Source organism: Cynocephalus volans, chromosome 8, assembly GCF_027409185.1.
Source record: "Cynocephalus volans isolate mCynVol1 chromosome 8, mCynVol1.pri, whole genome shotgun sequence".
Taxonomy (NCBI): domain Eukaryota; kingdom Metazoa; phylum Chordata; class Mammalia; order Dermoptera; family Cynocephalidae; genus Cynocephalus; species Cynocephalus volans.
In genome coordinates this window covers 142,979,782-142,990,566 of record NC_084467.1, presented here as the reverse complement: position 1 = coordinate 142,990,566, position 10,785 = coordinate 142,979,782, and positions in this window count along the sequence as shown.

Genomic DNA, 10,785 nt, shown 5'->3' with positions numbered 1-10,785 from the left:
CTATAGATCTCCCATATCTAGCACCCAATATAAGTTACTTTTCTGTTACGAGACAAGGTAAGCATGTCTAGTTACCCAACCCATAGCAGGTGTGCAGAAAATATTGGTTGAATAAATGAATGTTGAACAATTAAAATGACCAACAATGTATTAGTTACCTATGGCCACATAACAAATTACTCTAAAATATGATATCTTAAAACAACAATAATTATTTATTATCTCTCACAGTTTCTGTGGGTTGGGAATTTGGTAGTGGCTTGCTGAGTATTTCTTGCTTTGAGTCTTTCATGAGGTTGTAGTCAGATGTCAGTGAGGACTGCTGTCATCCGGTTTGTCTGAGGCTGGAGATCTATTTCCAAGGTTGCTCACTCACGTGGCTAGCAAGTTTTTGCTGGCTGTTGGCAAGAAGCCTCAGTTATTCTCCAGGGCTGCTTGAGTGTCCTCACAGCATGGCAGCTGGCTTCTGCCAAAGAAAGCTCTCCCAGTGTACAAGGCAGGAGCTGCAGTGCCTCTGTGACCTAACATTAGAAGTCACGTACCATCAGGTCAGCAGTGTTCTCTTGGTCACATAGGTCAGCTCTGATTCATAGGAGGGGACTACACAAGAGTGCGACTATCAGGAGGCATGGAAAATTGGGGCCATTTTGGAGGCTGTCTACTGCAAATAACCGATCAACACTCCCATTTTAAGACCTTTGTTGTGTAAAACATTTATACAAAGGAGGCAAGGCATTATTTCCTGGAAGCTTCTCTACCTCCCCTAGAATGCTTAGTTTCCAAATTCAGAAACCCTTGTCAGCGAAAGTATTAAGAGGTGACCTCCTCATACAGATACAGTTAATTACTAAGTTACTGCCCCCCTGTGTTTCTGCCCATTCGAGTGACTAGGAAATCAAGTTAGTTTTGCTACTATATCACTTATCTACTGCTATATACAAAACATAGAGGCTTAAAACAACATAAGTTTATTATCTCACAGTTACTGTGGGTCAGGATTTGGGCACAACTAAGCTGGGTCCTTTGGCTAACGGTGTCTCACAAGGCTGCCATCAAGGTGTGGGACTGGGGGCTGCTCTCACCTCAAGGTTCAACTAAGCCAGTACCAGTCTTGCACAGGCTGTTGGACTAAGGCCTCGGTTCCTTGCTGGCTGTTACCCGGAGGCTGTCCTCTTGGTCACACAGACCTCTTAAGGGTGTAGCTCACAAAAACGGCAGCCAAGTTCCATCAGGGTGAGCAAGTGAGAGGGAAAAAGAGAGCGCCAGCAAATCACAGTCTCTTGTAACCTAATCTTGGAAGTGACATCCTACCACTTTTGTTGTAGTCTCTAGTTCCAGCCCACACTCAAGAGAAGGGGATTCCACAAGGGTGTGAATTATCAAGAGGCGGGGATCACGGGGGGCCATTGCCTGCCTACCTTTCCCATTGTGCTCCCGGAGCTGAGTGTCTCTCCGTTCAGCAGAGACTTCCATTCTGTATTCCACCCTAGTTTTTCTATTTCTCTCCCCTCTTGGACCAACCCTGCAGCTAGCCTAATCTGGGAGTCTCTGAGGCAGTCATGAGAAAAATTCTCTGTACTCTCACCAGTTTTGAGAGTTCTACCCTTTTCTTAAAAGAACAAAGAAAAAACCATACAGTCTCTCCAATTTCAAAAGTAATACAAGCTTATTGTCAAATTCCATCAGTACTAAAATGTTAAACCTGTAAATAAAAGTCCCCCAGCATTCCTCCTATATCCTGGAAATAACCAGTATGAACAGCACTGTGTATCTGCTTTCCCTTGTTTTCAGCACATATACTAATATCATATTCTTATTATTTTACCAAAAAATATCAAACCGTTCTTTAGCTTTTTGTCTTGTTTTATTTTGCTTACACAACACTTGGCCATTTTTTCATATCAGCACATATAGATCTACCTCATTCTATTCCTGTACACGTAGATAATTTATTTAATCATCACCCTGTGGGCAGGCACTTAGATTTGTCTTCAGTTCTTACCTAGAAACATAAATATCACTGCAATGTAGATGTGTGTGTTGGGGGAGTATATTTGCACATTGGCGTATTTCACTGGGATGGGTTTATAGACGTAGGATGCTAACTCAAGGCATAGTGTAAGTGTATTACAAAACATCCCACAGAAAGTTTGTACCAACTTCCCAAGCTGACAGTGAGCATCTTTCAGAATGAAGCCCCTGGATAAATCGCCTTATTGCCTTTCGGGGGGACCCAGGACCCTGTTCATTGTAGGAACACCTAAAAGCAATGGAAGAAAACTTCCTCTGTCCAAAGGCATGGTTGCAAGCAAAAAACCTCAGATCAGCTCACAGCTGGTTCTGTGTTTCTGTGCTGGTACATGACCAGGAAATGAAGCTGAGTGGGCCTCACTCACAGAGCTCAGCCCACACCACAAGCAGAGTGACACTGTGAGATGCACCCACCAGAAGCAGCTCCTCATCTGGGGCAAGACATTCATTTGACTAATGTGCCCAGAACGGACCCATAAATACGCCCATCTGTGACGTAGCAGAGGTCAGTTGGTGACTGATTTCCTTCCCAAGCAGATGGAGGGGACACTGCAGTGCCTCTGGGCTGGGACATTTCTTCGGTGGAGAATTCCTAACTCAATAATCTAAGTGGGAGTGGGTGGAGCTGAGGAATTTGAAAGACAGAAACAACTATAAACAGCTGGCACCCAGTCAGACTATTTCATGAGCAAATTTAGGCTATGTTTGTCTCAGTGACAAGACTCATGCTCTCCCTTTAGTAAGGGACAGCTCTGGTGGTGACGACACAGGGGACACAAAGGTAATAATTCACTGAGCCGCACGCTTAATATGTGTGCATTTTATTATATGTAAATTTTACTTCCAAAGATAGGAGGGAGGGAAGGAGGATGGAAGAGAAAGAAAAGAGGAGAGAGAAGGGCAGGAAGATAGGGGCAGAGTGCCCAGGTGCCTCCCGCCTGCCCGGGCCCAAGCACACCTCTCTTCAGGATGCCGAGAGAACAAAAGGGCTTGTGGACCTTCTGCCCTGAGTTCCAGCCTGTAGCAAGTGCGAGTGCTGGCCCTGAGCCTTTGCTCAGCAGTGGGGCATTCACTGTGGATAGTCAATGCAGAAGGGAGAGAGTAATGGAATACAGAAGAGCTTCTCTGTGGTGCCAAAACGTGCGGTGTGGTGCGGTGAAGTATTAATGACTGACCCCCCTGCCTTTTATTTCGTGACCTTTCCCCCATTCCTGTGGAGAAGCAGGAGATTGCCATTTGTCCCATAGAATTGTCACGGTGGAGCCAGAGAACAGAGACAGCAAATTGCCAGCGTTTAAATCCAAAAGCAATGGTCCCCTGTCACACTGAAAGATAGGATGGAGGGTGTTTGCTGACCAGTCTTCTCCACTGTCCAGCACCCTGCCCGCTTCCAACCACACCCCTGCTGCCACCCTTCCCACCCCTGAGAAGATAGAGAAGGGAGAGAGACAGCTGGAGGAGACACAAGAGTTATACCCAGGATGGGACTCAGAGGAGGGCACTGGAGGCCATCCTCTCCCAGAAGTAGCCAGCTTCACAGGGACAAAATGACAGACCCCTGAGAAAAGTCTCCAGATTTCAGAGCCAGGCAACTTGAGTAGGTTGAAACCTGAAATATCTAAGAATTCCTGGAACTGAATAAAATCATGTTTTCTGCTTCCAGCACAAACAGAGAATTAAAAATAGAGTTCAGAAAAATAAAGACTTTTTTTTCTGCATATCTGTATTAGTGGGAAAATGCATATTTGTCACAAGAGAGCAATTCACTGAAGTGAATGTTTTTGCTTTTGTTCTGCATCACCCTTATCCTGAAGACACATTTTGCAAGCCTGTAAATCACATATGTGTCCTAACTGGTATTTTCAAAAAAAGAAAAAAATGGATAATTGTGGTTCAGCTCCAGCCCTCTGGAGATTTGCATCCTGAGTGTCAGTGTAGACACTGAATGGAAAAATAGAGGGCACTAGATTTCCCCTCCACCCTTGCCAAAAGATATGTTTCCCAGGCCCTGTGCTCAGGCCTGCCAGACCAAATTAAGAAAAGAGAACCACATGACGACAAGGCTCATTTCACAGTGCTTTTTACTTCCTCATCCCTGAATGTGACTCGGAAGACAGTCAGGAACTGGATGAAGACGAGAGGGCTCAGTTTCTCCTTTAACCAGTACTGCCTCTCACTGAAAACCAGCATTAGACAAAACGCTCCCCAAATACCAAAACAAAACAAAACCAAAAAAGTACTGCCTGGTCCCTCGCTATGGATCAAGCAAGAAGTGGGACTATGAATAAGGGCTTCCTGAGCCTGGATCCACCACCCATACCTGGGCGCCTTCTTTCCCTCCCTCCCACACCCCAGCCTCACCTTGACCTACCCCCCAGGAGTGGGAATGTTCCTCTCATTCACCCGGGCATAGGTGGTTTAGTTCTGAGAGCTGAAGTGGGGGATCAATTGGCCAAAGGTAACAGGTGTGTGTGTGTGTGTGTGTGTGTCGGTGTGTGCCCCCTAAGTTCATGAAAAGCAAATGAATCTATGATTTTATGATTTTACCTCCCTAAATGGGTGCTGGGTGAACGGAAGCGTGGAGTAATCAGCCAAAGTGCAGAAACCTCAACTTGGGTATTTAAATGGTTGGGAAAGAGCCCCTGAAGCAAGAGCAGTAATGACAACCAATCAAGTGCCGGCTCGAGATTTAGCAAACTTGACCCAGAAGATTCACATGAGGTCTAGACAAGTGTTGTAGTTTCACACATTTTAAAAGGCATTGAAAATTTTATTGAGAGCCTGGTGGCTACAAGAAAGCCAACAAAGAAAAAAAGAGTCCCTTTGGTTCACTAAAGATGGCACATATGAACAGCCAATCTGCTGGAACACTTTAACGTTGGAAGAAGGCAGAATTAATTTGAATATATTTGCTCACAGTCCTAAGAAATTAAGCATAAGCACTTACATCTCCTGGAAATGGTGATCGGCCCACACAACGTAGAGCTTATTTTCATATGACCTTGTATTGTGCTCAGTTTTACCCGAACTCTTCTTATCATTTCAAAGCGCATGTAAGTTTGGGGGGGCAACAATCATGTCCTAGCCTTTGCTTTAGAGGCCACTGCAATATGCAAATTGAGATTTTATAATTTCTGAAAAATTAACTAAGTTTGACATCAACTCTGGATTTCAGTTCATCTTTTCCTTTTCTCAGTTAAAACAACAGCGAGGGTAAGATTGGTGAGAAAATGATTAAAATGTCATTTAGAAGCTAGTTAATTCAGAGATACAGCATTGTGACATTTTGCCCAAACAAAATGAAAACGAATCGCTAGACCTTGAATTGCTAAATTTAAAGCATGACCATCTGACAGAAGACTATAACAAAGAGCCAATTTGTTAATCATTTGCCTAGAACTGAGTAGAAAGCATCTGATGTTTAAAGCTACTTCATGGTCAACTAAACACACTTTTTTTCCTCCAAAATTTTTCTTGGGGGGAAAAAAAGTCCTCTGCAAAATGACATTTCCTGTTTGTGGACTGCTCTTCATCAGGCCTGGTAGGCTGGGCCTTGCTGGGTTTCTGGTCTCCAGCTGGTACGCAGGTTGCTCTAGAGGTCCTAGGAGCTGGATCCAGCATGAGCAGCTGTCTGAGGAGTCTCTGCCTGGGGCCTGAGAACAGCTCAGTGAGAACATCAGCAGGTGACACCGATTTTTCCAGAGTTAAAATGAAAGTCCCAGGGAGGAAGGATTCACCTGCTTCATCCCCAGGTAGAGAACATCTGAATAGTTAAGCATTGTCTCCATGTGGGTTGGCAAATGACCTTAGCTGTACTTTATCTGTAGTTTCACAAGTAATCTCAGGAAGCTCGGAGTCACCAAACCCTAGTCCCACCAGCAGGTCCCATCCGCTCTCTTGCCTACCTTGCTATCAAGGTGGAACAGCCCAAGCCAGGGGTGAATTCCAAGAACCCTCGGGTGGCTGTGTGGGATTTGATAAGGCACCTGGGACCAGGGAGATTGCTAAGGGGATGGAGGGAGCTGCAGGCCCAGTTTCCTTCAGCTAAAATGTATTTGAGGCTGAGACCATGGGGCCAGCTCCTTGGGAGGCACAAGTGCCACAGCTGAAACATGAGAAACACAGGACTACACCGGGGATTCCAATTTTTTTTGTATTTATTTATTTGTATTTATTTGTATTTATTTTTATATTTATTTACCTTCACAGAAACTTGCTTTGGGTCACAGGATCAGGAAACATTTCTGGTTTATTTAAACTTTTACAAAGGTAGGATGGCAGCACTGTGAAGTCAAGCAAGTGGCCCCTCAAGATACAATGTGCCCTGATGGGCACTTGTGCTAATAAGAGCCCCCGACGTCTCTGGCTCCTAGCCTCCCATTCCCCAACTGATGAGGTCCAGCCTTAGTCCCTCTTCCCTCAGAAAGTGACAGCTTTTGTACTCGTGTCAGCAGAAGGGCTTGGGTTTAGCAGGTCATGGGTCAAAATTTAGAACACTTCTTTTTTTTTTTTTTTTTTTGGCGTTTTTTTCGTGACCGGTCAGTCCTATATAGGATCCGAACCCGCGGCGGGAGCGTCGCCGCGCTCCCAGCGCAGCACTCTACCAAGTGCGCCACGGGCTCGGCCCCAAAATTTAGAACACTTCTAAAGGTCAAGTCATTCCCTATCCCTAGGCAGGTTAGCACCATTCCTGAAATAAAGGTCCTTGTTTTTGTTGTTGTTGTTGTTTGTATGTTCTTTAATTAGGGGAAGAAAACAGATATGTCTCTGGCATGCTTCGGATTCTGGGAAAGAAGGAAAATTACCGAAATGTATTCAGGTTAGGAGAAATGCTTAGGAGCTGGCAATTTGTTTTTCCCTCTTCTTTATAGGGCACAAAGTGGCTTTGGAGTCAGCAGACCTGGGTGTAATCCTGGTCATTTATGAGGTCTGTAACCTTGAACAAGTTACTTGACCTAAGACTCAGCTTCTTTTACTATCAATGGGGTTTTATAGGGAACAAATGACACGAGGCCAAGCCCATCAAAGCTTTCTTGGCACAGTGAGAAGCCGGTAGAGAGAAACTGGTATTATTATAATCAGTTGCCAGTGCCCCTCCTACCCCTAAGGATTCTAAACCTCTGTGACTACAGTGATTAGACACATAATTGTCCTCAGGGTAAAGCTTGCAAATACAGACTCAGGCTCACCTTTGGGGAACCACAATGGCAAAGAAGCAGTAACCTGGGAAGGAGAGGTCGTAGGAGAAGGCACAGAGCAGGTCCTGCTAATTGTTGAGGAAGGTCTGAGAACTCTGTGCTTGCTCACTTGGTCTCAGCTCTCTGTTCCCCAAGCTTCTCTAAGATAAAGGAGGGGGAAGTAGGGAGCTGGCCAGTTAGCTCAGTTGTTTAGAGCACAGCCTTATGACCCCAAGATCACAGGTTCGCTTCCCTGCACCAGCCAACCACCAAAAAAAAAAGAAAAAAAGATAAAGTGGGAACATGGTTGGACCTGTGCCCTTCCTTCTTGCACACACCTACTTGGGGAGGACTTTTGCTGGTTAGTTACAGTCATTACTTCTCTTCCATATCCACTCTGCCTTTGAGGCATGTCGGACATCCCAACTTTTGTGCGCAGAGGGGAGGAAGTGCCTGTGCACAATGTCCACGTCATTCGTTTCAGCCCTCAGCCCCTGGCGGCTGGGCTTGAGTCCCTGCTGCTTGACACTGACTCCTTCCCTGAGACCCTTCCCTGGGCATTTCTTGTCTTATCTGGTAAACTCTGTGCAAATGAGTTGGGGCTTAGCCTAACTCAGCTGCTCAGTGCTGTGCAGGAGGAAGGCAGCTAGAGCTGCTGCAGAAAGGAGAAGAGAAAGCATGTTTCGTCAGTGGAAAAGTGTTGCTACAGACTGACCAAAGTGTCAGAAAGACTCTTGGACCTGCATGGGGTGTGGAGCCGAGGGGCAGAAGACATGGTGGCAAAGGTGTGAGGGCCACAGCCTGAGGGAGACCACTCTTCTCCCTGTGCCATTCCCACCTGTTAGCAGCATCAAGCCTAAATGTGGGGTCATCTTTCTTCCTCTAATTAGGAATTCCCCAAAATTCAACCCTCATTTTTTAATTTGAGCAATCTCAGATTCTTGCTCTGGAGAGAAAATATGGCCAGAAGCATGATTCAAGAGTTATTTATGTGTAAGTGTAGGAGTGGATGAGATTGTAACTCCATTTCCTGTGGCAACACGTCAGTCACTGGCGCTGGAAACACCGGGGATTCCTCTGTGTCTCTTCCTCTCCTTTATCTCCATGTGCACCACCATATTGTCTTTGACATTGATCCAACCCATCTCTCCTCCCGCCGCTGTCTTAGCATTATGATTTCTTGCATGAAATACTACAGTAGATTCTTAACACGTTTCCTTGCCCAGCTAAAAACTGCTTCTCCACAGGCCTCAAAACTCCTCATTCCCCCGTCTTCCTTCCAGGATTCTGTGTCCCAGTGGACGGGGATAGAGAGAGAGAGGGTCAGAAGAGCCGTGGCTATAAGAAATAGATGTCTGATCTCCTGAGCAGACTGTACGAAGCAGACAAACCGAAGAGGGAAAGAGGGAAGTATGAGAAAATGAGTTGAGTGAAAAATTACAATCAAGTCTGAAGTAGGAAGTCTGGCGTTTTGTGAAAAAGGGGACTTCCGCAGCATTTAATGACCCTGGACAGAATGTTATGAATTTTATGGCTTTAATTGTACTGCAGTGTAATAAACTAGCAAAGCTTTTTGTGTGCTAGGAATTCTAAGGAGGAAACGGTAACATAGCTGAGAGCAGGCAAACCCAGAGTTTTAAAGAGGGGGAACTGAGTGCCCAAGGGGCCAGCCGAGGAGGTGGCACCAGCAGCTATGAGCCCTTTGCTCCAGTCAGCCTGGAGTAGGAGGCTGGGAATGTCGGGACAGAGGATCAGCACCCCACGAAGCAAACAAAGACTGCTTGTTCATTCTTCTGTCATTAATTTATTTGTCTCACAACAAGCCAGCAAGGTAGGCATTGTTCTCATAACCATTTTGCAGATGAGGAAACAGAAGCTCTTGTGAATAGGAGGGACTCATGAAAGTTCACTCAGGTAGTGCATGACAGAGTCAGAATGTGAATCCAGGATTTCTCACCCCAAATGCAAAGCGTTCTTGGTCAGAACACAAGATGAGAGGGGCACAGGCGATTAAGTGCTTCTGTGGAGCTCAGGGACATGATGGGGGCAGAAGTCACTGAGGCACCTCCAGACCCAGGCTCCCAGAGCAGTCAAGTCCCTCTGGAAACCCCAGGGGAACTTGGAACCAGGCTCCCAAAGCCTCCCCCTGGAGTGATATTGGGAATGTCCTCTGGGGAAGTCCTGAAAGATGTAGGACTAGGACAGATTGTGTCAGCAGAGGGGGCCCCAGACCACAGCAGAAGTGACTAAGTTTTAGCCTCCTTAGGTGGTCCCAAGGGGGAGGGCTCCATCCGGCAGCAACCTTCAGGAGCAACAGGAGATAGGCCATAGGTGCTGGGGAGGCATGGTAGGAGGGAGGGGGCTGTGTGGCTGGTTACAGAATTTGCAGGACCCCCTTGCAAAATGAAAATATGAGCCTCTTGTTCAGAATTATTAAGAATTTCAAGACAGTGACAACAGAGAATGAAGACAAGGGTTGGGACCTTCTAATCACGGGGTCCTGTGCGACTGTGCAGGTCACATCACCCTCATCTAAAGTATCAGGCTTAACTCCTAGCTGCCATTATAAATGTGTTTAGAACACGAGTTCTAACTTCTCTCTCTTCCCCAAATTCACTCAGAATAGTTGAATTATAATTGCTACCACTTATCAAATAGCCACTATATGCTCAAGGCACTTGACTTGATCACTACTCCTCCCAGCAGCACTCCCTTCCACATAGGGAAACTGAGGCTGCACGAGGAGTCAGACCCACAGCCAGCCTGGGGAAAGTCAAGACTGGAACCCAGGACTCTGGCTCCAAAGCTCTCTCCTCACCTGCACACTACCTATGACACCTATGAACCCTGCAGAAAATATAGATTTTAGGAGTTTCTGGCAGGGAAGTTGACAGTTCCATTCTTGGTCAGTGTTTCAAAGACTGGCCCTTTTACTTACTACTTTCATGATTTTTAACCATATTTTCAAGCCACCAAAGCTGCTATTTGCTTAGTATTTTTCTTTTGATTCACCTTTCAAAAATTCAGCCTCATTATAAAAAATACTAATTATGAAATTGTGGATTTGGTGTGCTAGCTATACATTTTTTTCTAATAAACATTAAAATAAATAAGCCCTCTGACCCAGTTATTCTACTTCTATGAATTTATCCTATAAATATGTTCTCAGGTGTGTGAAATGATGTATATACCAGAATGTCCATTATGCACTGATAAGAAAAAGTCAGTGGATACAAAGTTACAATAAGGAGGAATAAGTCCACATGTTCTTTTACACGTAGAGAAACTATGGTTAACAGTAAGGTATTGTACGAGGATATTACAAAACAGCCAGAAAAGAGGCTTTTGAATGTTCTCAGGACAAGGAACTAATAAAGGCATGAGATGGTGGATACGTGAACTACCCCAATTTAATCATTTTACAACACACACACACATCAGAATATCAAATTGTACCCCATAAATATGTACAATTACAATGTGTCAATTAAAAAATAAAAAACAAAAAAAGTTTTCTAAAGCCAAATATAAATTTTTTAAAAAGCAAAGTGCAGAATTGTGTGCCAATTGGTACATG